The sequence below is a fragment of the Humulus lupulus genome, chromosome 9 (assembly GCF_963169125.1).
Source record: "Humulus lupulus chromosome 9, drHumLupu1.1, whole genome shotgun sequence".
Lineage (NCBI taxonomy): Eukaryota > Viridiplantae > Streptophyta > Magnoliopsida > Rosales > Cannabaceae > Humulus > Humulus lupulus.
In genome coordinates this window covers 36001147-36018109 of record NC_084801.1, presented here as the reverse complement: position 1 = coordinate 36018109, position 16963 = coordinate 36001147, and positions in this window count along the sequence as shown.

Genomic DNA, 16963 nt, shown 5'->3' with positions numbered 1-16963 from the left:
CACAACAAACATAATCTCTATAGCAGTAACACACATAATTCATGTTGGTACACAAAATCCACCAAATCTTGTACTCTCCATACAAAGATACCCATTATCGTCATATCACCTCAACAACTTCCTGCAATGACCTTGACATATCACTGATAAGCCTCGTGAACTAACAACACAAACCAAGGCTACACCACTACATTAACCACACCCTTTCCCCTATAAATAGCCACGGTGAATACTCCCAACAATATCCAATATACAACTCCTTAGCCTCCATAAATATATATATATAAAGAAGAAAGTTTCATTATCTTCACACCCTTCTCTGCCACTTTTTATGGCTCATAATACAACCCCATGGGTTGTAACCCATCTCCAACTTACCAGACTCTAACATCTATAATTCATTATCAACGATCATTCCACCTATGCTCTGCATAGTTTCTACCTGTGCAATCTAATCCGCTCTTTCTAAAACAATGTTGAACTAGGCCGAGCCATTTCGCAGTCTGAGCTGCTCTGACTACGTGAAAGCCGACTTTCTTAGCATGGCGAAAGCAGTGCGCACACCAACCCATCAGCATCCTAGTGTCCTTCTAAAATAATTGCTTAACAGCTTCAACTTTACCCGAAGCCCAAAAGCATGAAATATAAGGGTATGGGTGCTATGAAAAATGACGAGCGCACTACTTCCACCTTCCATGCCACGGGCCATGTCCAGTTAGTGGATTCATTTTTTGAACATCCTCCATATGCCACACACAGCAAGCATTTGGAACGACTGTTTCTGCTATTCCAATACACCTCAACAAGCCACAATCATGCTAGCCTCTGCATATTTGCTCTTGGCACCGCATTCAACTACTACCTCTACAAGCTTGATGGTGACCACATAATCATAGAGATGCATCTGAATCCTCACTAGCCCCAATCTTTAGCGTAGTCCAGAGCTTCTATAGAAAATCAACATAACACAACACTGCATTTCTATGTACTCCAATGTAATCAATTCATTTTATTTTGTTGTAATTTATCTATTAAATCATCCATAATAAATAAAAATCCTTTTCATATGGATATCCATGTTCAAAATAGTTTTTGGTGTATACATGGAATCCTAACCCACTAACCATTCACTCACACATTAAAATTTAAACTCGCCGATCCTTTTTATATATTCCTTCATGGCAGCAACTAAGTTTGGATGTCTGATCTTGTATCTCTCACAAGAAATATAAAAAGGGATCCCATCTTCGATCATCTTCCGAAAAGCTATTGATGACTCCATCCAACTCGATCGATCAATAATCCTAAGAAGGAAGGGGATTTTGTACCAAAATATGTGTCTCTCACGTATTACAAACAACAAACATCTCAACATAAGCCATCCTAATTTGCAGATAACAAATAATGCAACATTACCTTAGTAAAAATAATAAGCTACTGGGTAATCGCTCCCACCATCTATAAGGCATCCTAGTGTACCTCTATGCATATGGCTTGAATGGTTTTTGATACCACTTGCCATAAAACAACACTGAAAATAAGACACCCAACTTTTTTCTAGATCAACTTTTTACATACATCACATTTAACTAAAAATCAAAATTTAATCAAAGAAAAAGTTTCAAACGCATTCTGAATTTCATTTCAAAACTAATATATTTTTTTCTATAACACTATAATGAATTTTTTATACAGAACAAAAAACCACACTAAGTCAATTAATATGTTTTAAAATCTGTAGTTAGTTATTGCCTCTGCCCACCTTCTATGCTTCTGCTAGCCACTGAAGACGAACTTGCTCCAACAACACCTGTCAATGGGAGTTCTGCAGAGCTAATCGTGACACATCTTTTTTCATCTTGTCGAGTTCTCCTCTAATGCTTCCTTCCTTACCGCTTCTACCACATGCATTCCCTTCGGATCTAGAGGATTCACCTCTTTAGTTATTGGCAAGAACTCCTCCACTTGAGATCCATCGACATAATAAAGAAAACCCAACCTATCCTCATTCCTTTGCAGCACTTCCAAGTGTTCTTGAGGGTAGGAGAAAGATATATCACCTAATTCTCATAGATAGTGATTCAATTTTTATTCACAAAGCAAGATGTTGAAAGACCAACATACTTGAGTAACTGCAGTATTTTGTCCAAATATTTTGCCAGCTCATTCTCGCCAATACAAATATGTATTTTTTCAGTGATTTCTCGATGCCAAATACAGTCTTGCGTTTTCTCCACATGCACCCGGTCAACTTATTGCACAAGTTCGTTCAATTTCTCTTCTACTCCCTTCAACCTCTCACAAACTTCATTTATCATATGTTTCACAGCGTCTCTTTCAGTAATTGCAGTCACAGGAAATCTCTCTGTCTTTGCGGAATTCTCCCTTAAGGTTTCAATTAACTACTTTAAAGAACCTACCTTTTTTTGCAACAAATATTTTTCCTCAATAGCCTTCTTCTTCTCCATCTCAACAGAAGATGCCTCTGTCACTTGTTCTGCAACTTTGGTCTCCAACTCCCCTATATATTTCACATTTTTTAGCCTCCCCCTTTTCTCTTGCTTTAAACTCTTCATGGCCTCCACCAACTTGGCCTCTAACTCCTCTACCTTCTTCTTCTTCTCCTCACTGCAACTGCCTAACTTTCCTTCATGTGGATTCACAATGGTCAATAATGTTTGAATAAAAGAACCCCTACAACACGATAACTAATTACTTTACATTACTCGATATTTTCCAATATAACAACATGTTTCATTACATTACATACTTACCAAGGTTAAATGGTCACGCATCACCTCTTTAAGGTGCACAACATTACTAGCCTTTTCAATAAGGTCATCTTGAAATTGCATCACCGAGGCACGGAGCACGTCCTCTTCCTTGAATTCTCCCTCCACTCAACCCATATCCCTCACAACAACTACTGCCACCATTCTTTCACCAATAATAGAGGCAAGGGGGTAGAAGATACCACAAACTCTGTACTTGTTGTCGCATGTGGCATCACCTCAACAACTTCTGATGCATCCAGTAGAGAAGAAAACATGTTAACATTGGGTGCAGCCATACCATCAGGAAGTGTCCAAGGCTCCTCACCAGCATCAACGTCAATCTCCATTTGAGTTCTTTGCGATCCTTCCATGACTACAACAGACTCAAGCACATTAGGCTGGTCTTTAGACAAGTCAGTGTTACCATCCTCATCATAACCTGATTCTCTCGATAAAAAGCTAGGAGTGTTTATCATTGTGGAACCAAGTTGATTCAAGAACACAGTGGGAGAATCAAAACCCATGGGTAGTTGAGGTTGTGTTTTATTAGTAGGTGGTTTTGTAGAGGAGTCAACTCTTTGAACATTTGCCTCGGGAGTGACCTAATCCTCATCTTTGATTAGTAGGGGCTTCCCTAGAAGAGTCAACTCTTTGAACATTCGCATTGGGAGTGACCTAATCCTCATTTGCCTCCAAAGGAACAGAAGAGTCTAATTGAGCCGTACCATAACCCCTCTACATAAATGGATGGAATAATGTTCGTGGAAGTACTTGGAAGGACTGGCATCTCAAAAGTATTAGAAGATGGAGGGAACGTTGTGGATGCCCCAATAATAAATGAGTTTACTGCAGAAAAAAACATAGGGTTTTCCACCTCTACAACAAGTGTAGGCTCAGAAGGTGGATTTGGAATGCTTCGGCAAGAACGTGGGCGTCAGAAGCCATAGGGGCAATGCTTGTAGGACTAGGTGTTGGGGTAGTATATTGAGTTGTTGTCCTAGATTGTTCTTCCTGGCAACCAGATGCCCTTACAAATTCAGGGAAAGCATAAGGGGCAGAACCTAAATCTGCGCCAAGGATTTTCTTAGTCGAAGGGTCCGTGTTTACCCTCCTTTCCATTTTGAAATAAGATTCCAGGGCTTTCCCATCATCAAAATCTTCATCATTTGAAACAACAGATGATCACTTCCTCTGCTTTTCAAGCTCTCTTGAGCTCGTAGCTTGTGAGGGTAAGTTAGATTTGGAGGTTCTCCTTGAAATGTGAGAACTATATTGGTAGGAAGAGTTGTCACTAATGCTAAGATTCGATTTGGGAATTTCTGGAGAAGATCATTTATTAGTGACCTTTCTACCTTTAGCATCTTGGGTTGTCTAACGCTTCGTATGGGCCTTTTGAGTCTTATAAATAACCCTTTTCTATTTCAGAAGGAGACAACGGAAAGGCATAGAATGGTAGAGGAGGGGAAGTGAACCTGTTCATCTATTCTTCACATGTCCTAATGATTTCAACCTCAGAACGGTCTCCCCACATAGAACGTGCTAATGCAGCATTGTGATCCACACCTTTTGAAAAATAGAGGCGAGACATGCTTTGCATACAGTACGGATTGAAAATCGTCCAAATACTCACAACTAAGGCTTTAGGTTCATGAAAAAAGCCCTTATTTACCTGAAAGGATTCCTTGTCTTTACATAATTTGATATTTGGCCAAATTTAGTCTAAAGCAACAATAGCCAAACAATTTTTTTTTTTTTAAAAAAAACATGTAGTTAAACAAACACTACACATGAATCACCAGGCATTAGAAACAGAAGACCCAAATTAGGATAATAGCATTATACAAGAAAATAGAAGCTATGGAAAATCTGCGGGTCGATAGATACTTTTGACAAAATTCCTCACAAAGCAGAAAGTTTCGCAGGGCAAGAACTCAGGATATCATTCTTCCCAATTTTTGTTAGCGATGTCATAATCAGTAAAATTACACCTACCTTTCTTTGGAGACAAGTAGAACATTTTCCAAGGTCTTTTCTTCGAAGTCTTGTTATTTGATTTGGTGAAAGCAACATAAATGTCACTTGTTCAAATTGAAACACCTTGCAACATGCCTAGCATACGAGCCCCAGAATATCTTATGCAACATTGGGAACAAACTGGAAGTTGTGAGCTTTGAACATGGCACGATTTAAGCCAAAATCACGAGAAGAGGGAAGAGCAGGTACTTGATGTGTTTTGAGCTTAGTACTAACTCATCCTTCTTCATCACATCTTTGTAACGCCAATTACGCAACTCATAATCGATGAGCATGCAAATGGACATATTTTATGGGTTATTGCAATCAGCGAGAAGATGCTCCAAAATTGATTTGTAGGTTATTTTTGGGTTTTGATCTGGGTTATGTTTTGCTGCCATAGTTCACATATTCGAAAGAAAACCAGGGGATAATTTTGCGAGGAATTTTGAGAGAAAAAGATGAAAAATATACGATTGAGAAGAAATAAATGATGAAGAAAGTGAATAAGCGACTCTTTATTATTTTCTTTCAAATTATGGGGGAAGTTCAAGCGGTAGTAGCCATGGGTACTTTCTATTGGTCCTCGGTTTTCGCGACGTGGGATTTGACTGGGGAAATGAATAGTTCATGATGATATGCATTTAATGTGCACGACGTTAAAGAGGGGTATTTTTGTAAAATTCGTAAAGGATTCAGTTTATATCAGAGTTTGTAGAATATCAAAGTATGGACTGAGGGGCAATTGTTAAGCCCAAAAATATCAGGCCTGGCCAAAGTTCGTTTAAATACTGAAGCTTGGTCACACATTTGACTTGGCCCAAATGACTTCTTAATAACATATGATAGGTTGCGTGTTGGTAAGATCATTTATTAAAATTTTAAAAGCTAAGCTTCGAGGTTAGAGGAGGGCTAGCAATTCACTAATCAGAAGCTAAGAAGAAGATGCAAGAAAGTTTGTTATATTATAACCAATCACGAATTCTCCTCTCTCTTTGGATTCACAATACAATCCTTATAAATAACTTGAATTTTGCACAACAAACCAATATGATTTTTCTCATACAATTACTCTGCTTAACTAAATACTCATCTGACTTAAGCATCAGAGAGTTTTTTTGCAAGTAACCCCCAGGCGCTTTGCTCACTTCAGAGATTCAAGAACTCAATTGGAGAAGAAAGCAAAGTGACTGGTGAAGAAAGATCAATTTTCATAAATATCTTCACAAATTTTTCAACATCAACAGATACATAAAATAGAAGGGTATGAGTGCCACTAAGTATAAGAAAAAGAAAAGGGCTAGCTTATAGATTATAGAATTTTTACTGTTAGATTAGATTTAGTTTTGGAATTTTATTTTGATGATTTTGCAAAAATCAAGAAGAAGAAGAAAAAGAAGAAGACATGCTTGCTCAATAGTATTTGGGTTGAAAAGATAGTAACATATGTAAAATGTTGCATCTTTTGCTATAGTATTTTCTAATCAATTGGCATACCTAATCAAACCAAGTAGTGTTGAATTTTCTCAATTTTCCTTCAAGCATGGAAAATTATGGCGTCAGGATTGATGAATGTGAATATAGGAAAATTGATAAAGGCTTAAGGTAACCTTCATGAAGGGCCTCACTATGTGAGGTTGGATGCACATACAAAGCCTGTAACGTAAGGGATCCTCTCCCTCTGGCTCAAATGTCACCATCTTCTTCCTACAGTCAATAGTAGCCCCATATCTGACCAGCCAATCCATTCCTAGAATCATGTCGAAGTCCTCCATACCTAGCTCAATCAAATCCATAGAAAGCTCTCTATCATCAACTATCACTGGCAGTGCTCTAACCCATCTCCTAGAAACTAACAGTTCCCCTGTAGGAAGTATAGTCCCAACCCCACAGTACGGTACTCACTAGATCTACACAATCTATCAATCACCTTACTAGAAACAAAGGAATGTGTAGCACCAAAATCAATCAATACAGTAAATGGAGTGCCAGCGCTAGAAAGCTGACCTGTTACTACCAAGGGCCTAGCCTCGGCCTTTGCTTGCATCAAAGTGAACACTCGATCTGGAGTCAAGCTGTCCACCTTCCCTGCTTCCCCTTTCTTCACTGTCGGACAGTCTTTCTTGAGATGTCCTACCACCCTGCACACATAACAGGCCTTAGCAGGACATTCGCCTGAATGGCATCTTCTGCACCTCGTGCACTCAGGATAACTTCTCCATGAATCACCGCCTCCCTGATGGCCACCTTGAGTACCCTGACCTCTCCTGTCAGGACTAGAAGCATTCGAAGTATCAGGGGTCTTCCTCTTCAGATCACTGGGGCCTCTGCCCCTACCAGACCCAGAGTATGGAGGCACCGCCCTGCGGCCCTCCCGCCTTACTGCGCTCTCCCTCCAGATCTTATTCTCCACTTCCTCAGTGGTGAGAGCCTTCTCTACAGCCTGGGCATAAGTTGTTCCCCCAGGAATTGTTGTAATCCTCACATCTTGGGCTATCATAGCATTAAGCCCTCTGATAAATCTGCCTTGCCTAGCTGCATCAGTAGGCACAAGATCTGGTGTGAACTTTGCAAGTCTGTCGTACTTCAGGGCATATTCTGTGACTGTCATCCTGCCCTGAACCAACCCCACAAATTCATTCACCTTCGCTGCCCTGATGGCAACATTGTAATACTTCTGGCTGAATAAATCCTTAAACCCTTCCTAACTTAAAGTGGTAACATCCCTAGTTTGTGATGCCACTTCCCACCAGATGCGAGCATCCTCTCTCAGCATATAGGTGACACAGGCCACCCTGTCATGTCCTTCTACCCTCATGAAATCCAGGATAGTGGTAATCATAGTCATCCACTGTTTGGCCCTCAGTGGATCAGGTCCTCCCTCAAAAATTAGGGGTTGCTGCTTCCTGAACCGCTCATACAACGGCTCCCATCTGTTCCCAACCTCTACTGGATGTACAACTGGTACCACTATAGGTGGCACAATAGGAGAGACACTCCCTGATGGAGCTTGCTATTGCAAAATTCGAATCTACTCATCCTAGCTCTGTAGTCGTGCTTGCATGTCTGCCATAAGTTGCTGCCAGTTCTTAGGGACTGGCAGAGGGGTATGGCGCTGATCATCATCCCTAGACTGAGACATACTGCCAGTAAGTTGTACAGATCGTCTTGGACGCATATCTATCCAAGTTAATCTTCAATCAATGACTCGGCGGTCAGACTATGATGACAAGGTTATAATCCCTCCAAGATCCATCATTGAAACTCAAACATTCACAAACAATCAAGATATAACAGTTTATCCAAGTATTCATTCACATGCATAGCAATGCTAATAAGCATTCCTCAATATCATCACACAATAGTCAAGGGCCAGGCCCTATCAGTATCTCATGCTTCCTATTAATCATATGGATATTAGAACTCATATTCCTTTCTAATTATTTAAGCATATAATTATGTATACATAATTACCAAACCCTGAGTTGAGCTTGTCTTGCGCGGCGAATGTACTTGTCCAGCCAGTCTTCATGAACCCTTAAACCTAGGACGCTCTGATACCAATTTGTAACGCCCTGGATAACTAAGAGCATTACACTGTGTGTTTAAAAATGTGCAAGACTTGCTAATCAAGTCATTTAGTTAGAAATGTGTTACTGAAACTATAATTGAACTAGGGTCAAAAGATTTCGGTCACAAAAGTTACATTTCATATAATCAAACATTTTGAACATGGGATCCCATTAGTAATAACGTTTAAAAGACAGTTTACAAAAATTCAGGATAAAAGTACAGTTACTTGCCACTCTAAGGGCAAAACAAACATATAGGCTTTCCCCGTCCTGAACTACTCCTCAGCCATGGCGGCCGATCAGCTGACTATGAACATTCAGCCTCAAAGCTCTCATACTCAGGACTGGTCCACTTTATCCTTGCCTTTACCTGCACCACGTAGCACCCGTGAGCGAAGGCCCAGCAAGAAAACGGAATGACAGAGCATAATCATCAATTAAACAATCAGATAACCCATATAGTATGATCATATACTTAACAATCCAAGATATTCGCATAATCAGGCATTCAGTGTACCAAGCTCATCAATTGACATTAATAACCAATTTACATAAAATAACCCGGGTCGACACCCTTAGGTCGGACCCTCTATTTATCCCACTAACTCCGGCCCGCTTAAACCGAGCTTAGCGAACATTAAGTGTAATGCCCTGGAATCCCTAATGTGGTTAAATGGCGGTATTAGTAGACCGGGAGGGCCATACTTGCTTAATTATGCCATTAGTTGATAAATGCATGTATATGTGAATTATATTATAATATGATGTTAAATGCATGCATGTGAGTCCACATTCTAATTCCAAGGGTGTGATGGTAATTTGGCCCATTGAGGGTATAATTGTATATTTGTATGCATGTCGGTGATATATTTTTTAGACCACATTATAATGTGGGTTTGTTCGAGTTATTCAGCATGAGACAATCTTGGATTATTGATTAGCGGTCTAGTCATAATAGGTTTAAGTTCGGTGCTCGGGATGAGTCTCGGGGTGGTTTTAATAGTTAGAGCATTACTGGGAATTAAAGGCTAACGGGATGTGAATTATTGGTGTTTGAGATTATCGAGAATAGTGGGAATTGGAGAGCGTTAACTATAATTAACAAGATAGGTGGGAAATACTAATTTTTCCCTTGGGAGGCTTTAGAAGCCTTTAATTGACCTAGGGGTATAATGGTCTTTTTACCCCTAGGATAGATATAAGCCATTTTAGGCTGTGAAAGGAGAGGAAAAACAGAGCATCTTGAAGAGCTTTCCCGTATCTTCTATCCTTCAGTTTCCTTTGAGATTTTTGAACCATTCTTGAGGATTCAAGCTTGGGAAGTAAGCCTTGGGAGATTGGGAGAGTGTTCCTCCATTGAAGAGCATCATAAGCTGAGCTTTGGGTAAGTTTCTAGCCATTGAATTCTCTGGTTTGCCCTGTTTTAGTTCTGTTTTGCAGATGTGATTTCTAGGTTGAATACTTGGTTTTGTTGGGAGTTTTGGCTACGGTTCTTATGGTTGCGATGTTTGGGGTATGTTAGGATGGCTTTTGGGTTCATTTGGCATCAAAAATGGGATTTGGAAGCATTGGAATCAAGTTAGAATCGGAGTTGAAGAAGAAGGTATCAAGGGGTATCAGGTCTGGTGGTAACGCTATAGCGCCCACCCTAGGGCGCTACAGCGCTACATAGAAGTCTTTTGGGCGTGTTGGGGGTTCTGAGATTAGCGTTGGGGCGCTAGGGAGCAGCGCTGTAGCGCTACCCTGTTCCTTCAAAGTCTCGTTTTGAGTATTTTTAAAGAGATTTGGCTTGGGGTTTCAATCCTTAAGGCCCGAGATCGAATCTGCTCACCGTGTGGGCATGTTTCGAGGTCCTGAGGGTGGTGGTTAGGTTAAGACCCTTTCAATGTTGATTCTCATTAATGGAGGTTATAATTGGTTTTGATTAGGTAACCGCTAAGGAACTAAAAGGTCGATCGTTCTCAGGAGTCGTTCTAATTATATTTCTCGCTCGAACCTGAGGTAAGAAAACTGCACCCTGTGTATATGACATGCATGATTGCTATTGAGCATGTTGGTTGATAAATGTGGACAATGATTGCATATTAAATGCTAGCGGATATTTTTTTCTTGTCTATGGCACTGACTAGTCAGGGACACAGACCTAAGAGTCAGAAACGGCATGAGCGTCCTGAACGCAGGGCCGAATGAAGATTAGATCTAATCGATATCAGCATTGAATGGCTCTAAGGCATTAATGCTGGACCAACCCTAAGGTCGATGAAACTTATAAGCGCTTGGCTAGTCTAAGACTAGTTACTAAGAGTCAGGGCCAAAGGCCTAGGTGACCGTTTGTCACATGGCTAGGGAATGATGTTCCAGGGTTATGACTCTATGGTCATGAGGAAGGTTATGTTGGTGACCAGTCACCATGCACCTATCCTATTTAAGCTAGTGAAAGGTTCACTTATCTGCTAAGCCCGGTGACCCTATCGTCACAAGGCTGAAGGGAGCTATACCCAATGTAGTGACTTTTGTGACTCTCACTTATCTGTTTTGGACTGATAATCCTGAATGATTATTATGATCATTGTTGATATTATATCATGATGTAATGTATTTTTTTGTTGAGCCTTGCCTCATGGGTGCTATATGGTGCAGGTAAAGGGAAGGAAAAGCTCACCCAGCCTTGAGTGGAGAGCTTAGGTGGTGATGTGTACATATGCAGCCGCTTGACCACCACGGCCAAGGAGTTCTCCGAGGAACTAGGGGGTTCACCCTATTTTTGCCGCTTAGGTCGGCGGGGTTGTAAATTTTAAACAATAGTGACCACTTTGTATTATAAACAACCTGTAAATGTTTTGATGAGCTCGTGAACAGTTTATATACTTAATAAAATATATCCTTTCCTTTTTATTGGTTTTCCACCTTAGCCTGTTAATAACACTTAGAGCACGTTTTTAACCAAAGGACTCAGGTAACGGGTCAAATTTCTGGTTCACCGATCACCGTAACTGTTCTGGGGAAACCAGGGTGTTACATTAAGCTTTCCTCAGCTACCAGTGGCCAAGTCGCGCCCTGTGTGCAAATATTGATTCCGATATTCTTAGGTCGTTTATCATATGTCCCCATGGCATAATACCATCCATGACACCATTCAAATATAGGGAGCTCTTTGTCCCAACATAATCACATAACTGAGTGCACTTTCTTACCTTTGATTCCATTAGCTTGATTAGTGAAATCAACCCTCAAGCATGATCCCGTCCAAGCCCTAGCGTACACCTAGTCACAGCCATAAATTAATAACATCACCAAACTTCAATTCCAAAACCTAGCCTCGGGACTAATCCCGAGCCCTTGGGAAGCCCTAATTCCACCAAATGGGGTGGTGGAATCAAACCTCGAGCCCCTAGGCAAAAACCCTAAGAAATAACCCAATAAACCCTCTTTCAGAAATAGGGTAGAGCTACAGCGCCATGAAGAGGGTTTTATGGCGCTACAACCATAGCCAAAAATGCCCAGATTTGTCTCCTTCGAATTTCCTTGAACCAAAACCCCCTAAAACCTTTCCAAACTTCAACCAAACATCAAAACAAGCCTACCATAATCTATAACTCACCCCATAAGTCCCAACCATATGAAATTCAACCACACGTTCCCCAAAATAAAGAAACTTCCATGATTAAGCTTAAAGCTCAAAACTCAACAGAACCACAGAAATTTCAGAACTTCAAACCAGAACTTCATACCTTTGATGGAGAATTTCGACCTAGGTTATCTTCCACACCTCCTTAGCTTTCACTTCTCAAAACCTCATCCTTAATTCCCTAGAATTCCCATCAAAACTCAGCTTAGAAATCCATTTCAACACCAAAAACTAGAAACTGAAAAATAACCTTGAAACTTACCTTAATTGGGTGACTAATTCCTGTTGAATCCTCAAGCTTGATCAAGGTACCAAGTGTTGAGCCTTAGCCTAAGTCTTCTCTGAATTTTGGCTCCAACATCCTTCAAGAAATGGGGAAGAAGACCTAAATCATGAGAGAGAAGAAAAGACCTCTGTTTTTTTTTTCCTTCTTTCCTTTTCCTTCAGATTTATTTTCTTTTTGTCTCTTTTGTTTTCCTTCAGCTTCTCAAATATTCTACACATTCACTAAGGCTAAAAAGCATAGTATAACTTATCCCTTATTAAGCCAAATTACCACATTGCCCTCCCAATAATAATTAAACCTTTAAATCATTCTAGGGCATTTTGGTCATTACCCCAATTCCCGCTAATTCCTCGAGTGTCTCTAGTAATTACCGCTTACCTCTCGGCACCTATCTAATTACCAATTATATTCCTCAATATCAAATAGCCTCCAATATATTTCCTAAATTCCCATAAATACCCCCAAACTCACCCCGAGCCAGGTATAAATTCCCACCGTGACTTTTTCGCTAAACCGCTCACTAGGATCGCCTCGAGTCACAAGCTGCGAATATATCCACATAATCATGTGGTCTCAACAATTTATTACAAGTATTTACATTTATGCCCTCAATGGGCCAAAATTACGACTATGCCCCTATAACCTAATCAGAGCCTACATGCATACTAGTACACATAGTCATGCATCACATATATCCAAATAATCATATAAGCATGCATTTAATCATTTAAATAACACATAATCCAGTTATGCCCTCCCGACACACTAATCAAGGCCCTTAATCCTTATTAGTAATTTTGGGTTGTTACAATGTTCTAAAATTGGCTAAACTAACTTTTTTATATGACTGCATACATGATAGTTATAGTAGGCAGCCCGCCAATTTTTGGGAAATTTGAATAGTATACATTCTTGAAATTAGAGTTCAAACAGTATTGATTGTCTGTATTTTCACCAAATGAAACGGTGATCGTCCAAGTAGGACATGTGGTAACCTAAGTAAGACATGTGCTTCTTTCGACGAGGCTGGCCCCTAAACATGAGTCCTCGAGAGGTCCACTCTACAGTTGGTGATCATTCTCTCGGATAGAGGGAGGATTTTGACATCTCCCCAGGGCACAGTCCCGAGAGCTACGAACGTCTTCCTAAGGCTATGTGCCGAGGGTGCTTGGCCATCCACGGGTTGCTTCTTGCCATCAGTTATATTCCAGGCCAAGGACCTTGTCCTCGAGATCTAGAGGATAAGTTTGGTGTCAACTAATGCAGGTTAGCTGCACCAGAGGTAGACCTAACAAACCTTTATTGGTGATCCGTCAACAGTGTTGTCGAGTGTATGACTCAACAATTCGCACACCCACTACGCCGTCTGACATGGAGGTACTTGCAGCATGCCCTGGCAGTACCTGGGGCATGTTCTCTATATAGTAGGAACCTTTCTGCAGTGGGCCCTGCAAATCTCGCTTCGGTCGTGGTCTCAATTCAATTCAGCCCAATGCATTGAAGTGGTATTAATCCCCCAATAATGGGAAGAATGTGTATTAATTACTTATGATTAGTATTAATGACCTCATCCTCTATAAATAGGGTTGGGAGTCTCATTGTAAAGGGTTTCATTTTTTTGAGAAAAAACACCTTCTGCTCAGAGCAATCAAAACACTGTATGAGAATACTCCATTGAAGCCTGCCCTCAGAAGCTTCCAATCCTCATAATACCAGAGACTCGTGGACTAGGGTTCTTTTATAACCTGAACCACGTAAAAATCTTTGTGTTCTATTTGCTTATTTCTTTAATCTCTCTTCTTAGGGTTGATTGCAAAAAAGGCAGTCAACATTTTGGTGCTTTCATTGAGAGCTTGAAGAAAGAATTTGAAACACTCACAGCCACCGTAACTGCACGAAGAAATGTTACAGATGACATGCTCCCTCCTACATGAGTTGAAGGAGGACAACCCAGTCAGCAACCACCTCACGATGTGCCTAAGATAATGGAGGACTACGACGAATACGCCAAGTATGACGGTGAAGATAATGGTGTTGACCAGGGGTATTATGCGGAAGAATACCCTTAGCCCATGGATGCAGAAGAGACACCAAAGGTGGTGGTGCTCTGTGAGCAGGTGGCCACCCAGCAACAAAAGATTGATGCTCAAGAGGGTAATATCGCCGCCCTACATGAGATGGTACTTTCCATGAAGGCCACTTTCGATTCCCAAGGCCTGCAAGTGGACCCCAATGTCAACGTACCTGTTGGGCACCCTACTAGAGTGCCACCTGCGCACCCCGTTGGAGTGCCACCTGTCAATTCCACTAGAGTGCCTCCAGAGCACCCATCTACAAAGGCTCGAGATCCGCCAGTTAAGGTGCCCACCGGGCACCCAACAGGAGTTGGAACCCCAATGCAACTACAGGACCTTAGCAAGGGAAAGGCTGACCGTAATCCCGCTCCAAAGCAGAAGAGAGTTCGTTAAGAACCCGGAGGTCACCAAGTTCCTCAGCAAGCTGGCAGGGGTAATGAGCCAGGGCCCCAAGGACACCACCAGGCAATCAGCGCCCGTGGAGCTCGAGGCATTCTGCCCCAACGCGCACATACAGACCACACGAGGCTTGGAAATTGTATCCCCTCAAAACCTAACCAGTCCCATAGGAGTCATGGTCCAGGGATCCACCAGAAGAATGCCCCACAAGACTGAGAATGCGACATCAGTATCTCGGTAATAAAAAATGATGTGTCCAATGGAGAGACAGAAGTGGCTGGTCCAGAGGATAACAATGCATTTCAAGGATAGGCCGACCTGTAAGACAACCTCAATGCCCGGAGATGCAATAAGGAAGGAGGATGCGAGCCAGTTGGGAGAGGCCTGTCAGATCTCCAAGATAATCTCAACGCTCAGAGAAGAGATATCCCAGCTCAGATCGTCAATCGGGATTGTGCCCCACTCCGTGCGGAGTTAGAAAGTCTGAAGCGAAAAATTCTCAGGATGGCCAGGCAGAAAGGCCATGAGTTTGACTCGGAGGATGAAGAGGTGGAGCCATGTGCCCCTCACCTTGTTGAGGGTCCAATAGCTCTAGGCTTCAAAATTCCATCCATACTGCCCTATGATGGTTGCTGGGATCCCACACACCACATGTCTAAGTTCAATAGGTTAATGCCGGTGCATCATGTCTTTGATGACGCTAAGTGTCATGTGTTCCCGATCACCCTGACGGGGCCAGCAGATGAATGGTTTAAAAAGCTCTGACCAGGGTCCATTCAATCACGGCACCAGTTATCATCCGCCTTCCGAAGACAATTCATAAAAGTTTGGAAGGTAAGCTTTAAGGTCAATGCCTTGGCCAACATAAAGCAAGGGCCCTTCAAGACCCTCAAGGCCTAAATCAAGCGCTTCAAAAAGGAAGTGGTGAGAACCGAAAAGGTTAATGATGGCCAGAAGTTGATGGCGTTACAAGCTGGCATCCATTTAGGGTCCCCGCTTTGAGAAGATCTCCAACGAAAGGGATGTTGGTGTCTCGACAACTTCATTCATCGAACACAAGAATACATCAGCTGGGAGGATGCCCAGATAGGGACATTCAGAGCGCCTGCCATCTTCCCTACATTGGCCACGCCTGGCCATCCCCATGGCCTTGGGGATCCAATATTCCCCCTATGTTCCCGTCCAACAGAGCTCGGGGGGAGTCCAACCCAGCGACAGTGCCCCACCTTCTGGTTACAACGTCATGTCTGCTCCTGGATTCAGTATGGCTCAAGTAGGGGTCGGGGCAACACCCACTAGATATAGCGCTTTTAGCCTGCATTCAATACTAGAGTTATTGCCCCCTCCCAACTTGCTAAATCAAGTAAAGCTCCCAACAACACTAGGAGTGGAAGGAAGAGTAAGGGTCGTAAGCCCAGGGGAAGCGGAACCACAGAACCGGAGCAGGGAGTCCCATCCGGCAAGAAGTACGTCTCATAGTATTCTGAGAACACTGACTTGGTAGACTCCTGAAAGAATATCTTCGTGGCCACATCACAACACGTTCATTACAGGAAGTCGCAGCCTATCCAAAGAGACAGGGATAGATGAAACCCTGACAAATTTTTTCGTTTCCACAATGACATAGGGCACCACATTAATGAATGGCGCCAACTCAAGGACAAGATTGAGAATCTCATCAAGCTGGGACACCTCCATGAATATGCCAAGGGTGGAGCGCATCCAACACAACCTCTCGTGGAAGGAACAGTGGTACCTCATGTTGCACCACAAGTCCCACCAGTAGCTCCCCAACATCCAGTGGCCCAAGTTCCTCCTCCAGTAAACGGCCGGATAGGAACCATCTTAGGACGGCCTCTCTTAGGGGGGGACATCATGAAGCTCACAAAATAGATATGCGCGAGTTTTGAATCATGATGATGAGTTCATGGCTTTGGCCCAGCTATTTTCCCAAAGGCCACAAATGACTGACCAAGTCATAACATTCTTTGAAGACGACGCTTGGGGAGTACATTTCCCACAACACGTCCCGTTGGTGATTGAGATCCAAATCTCCAACAAAATGGTGGCGCGGATCCTGGTAGACAGTGGGAGTTAGGTGAACATCCTGTTTAAGTCAGCCTCTGAGAAGATAGGGCTAACCACGACAGCCTTGTCCCCGTGCACCTCGACACTCTATGGATTTTCGGGAGAGGCCCTCATCCGAATGGAACAAA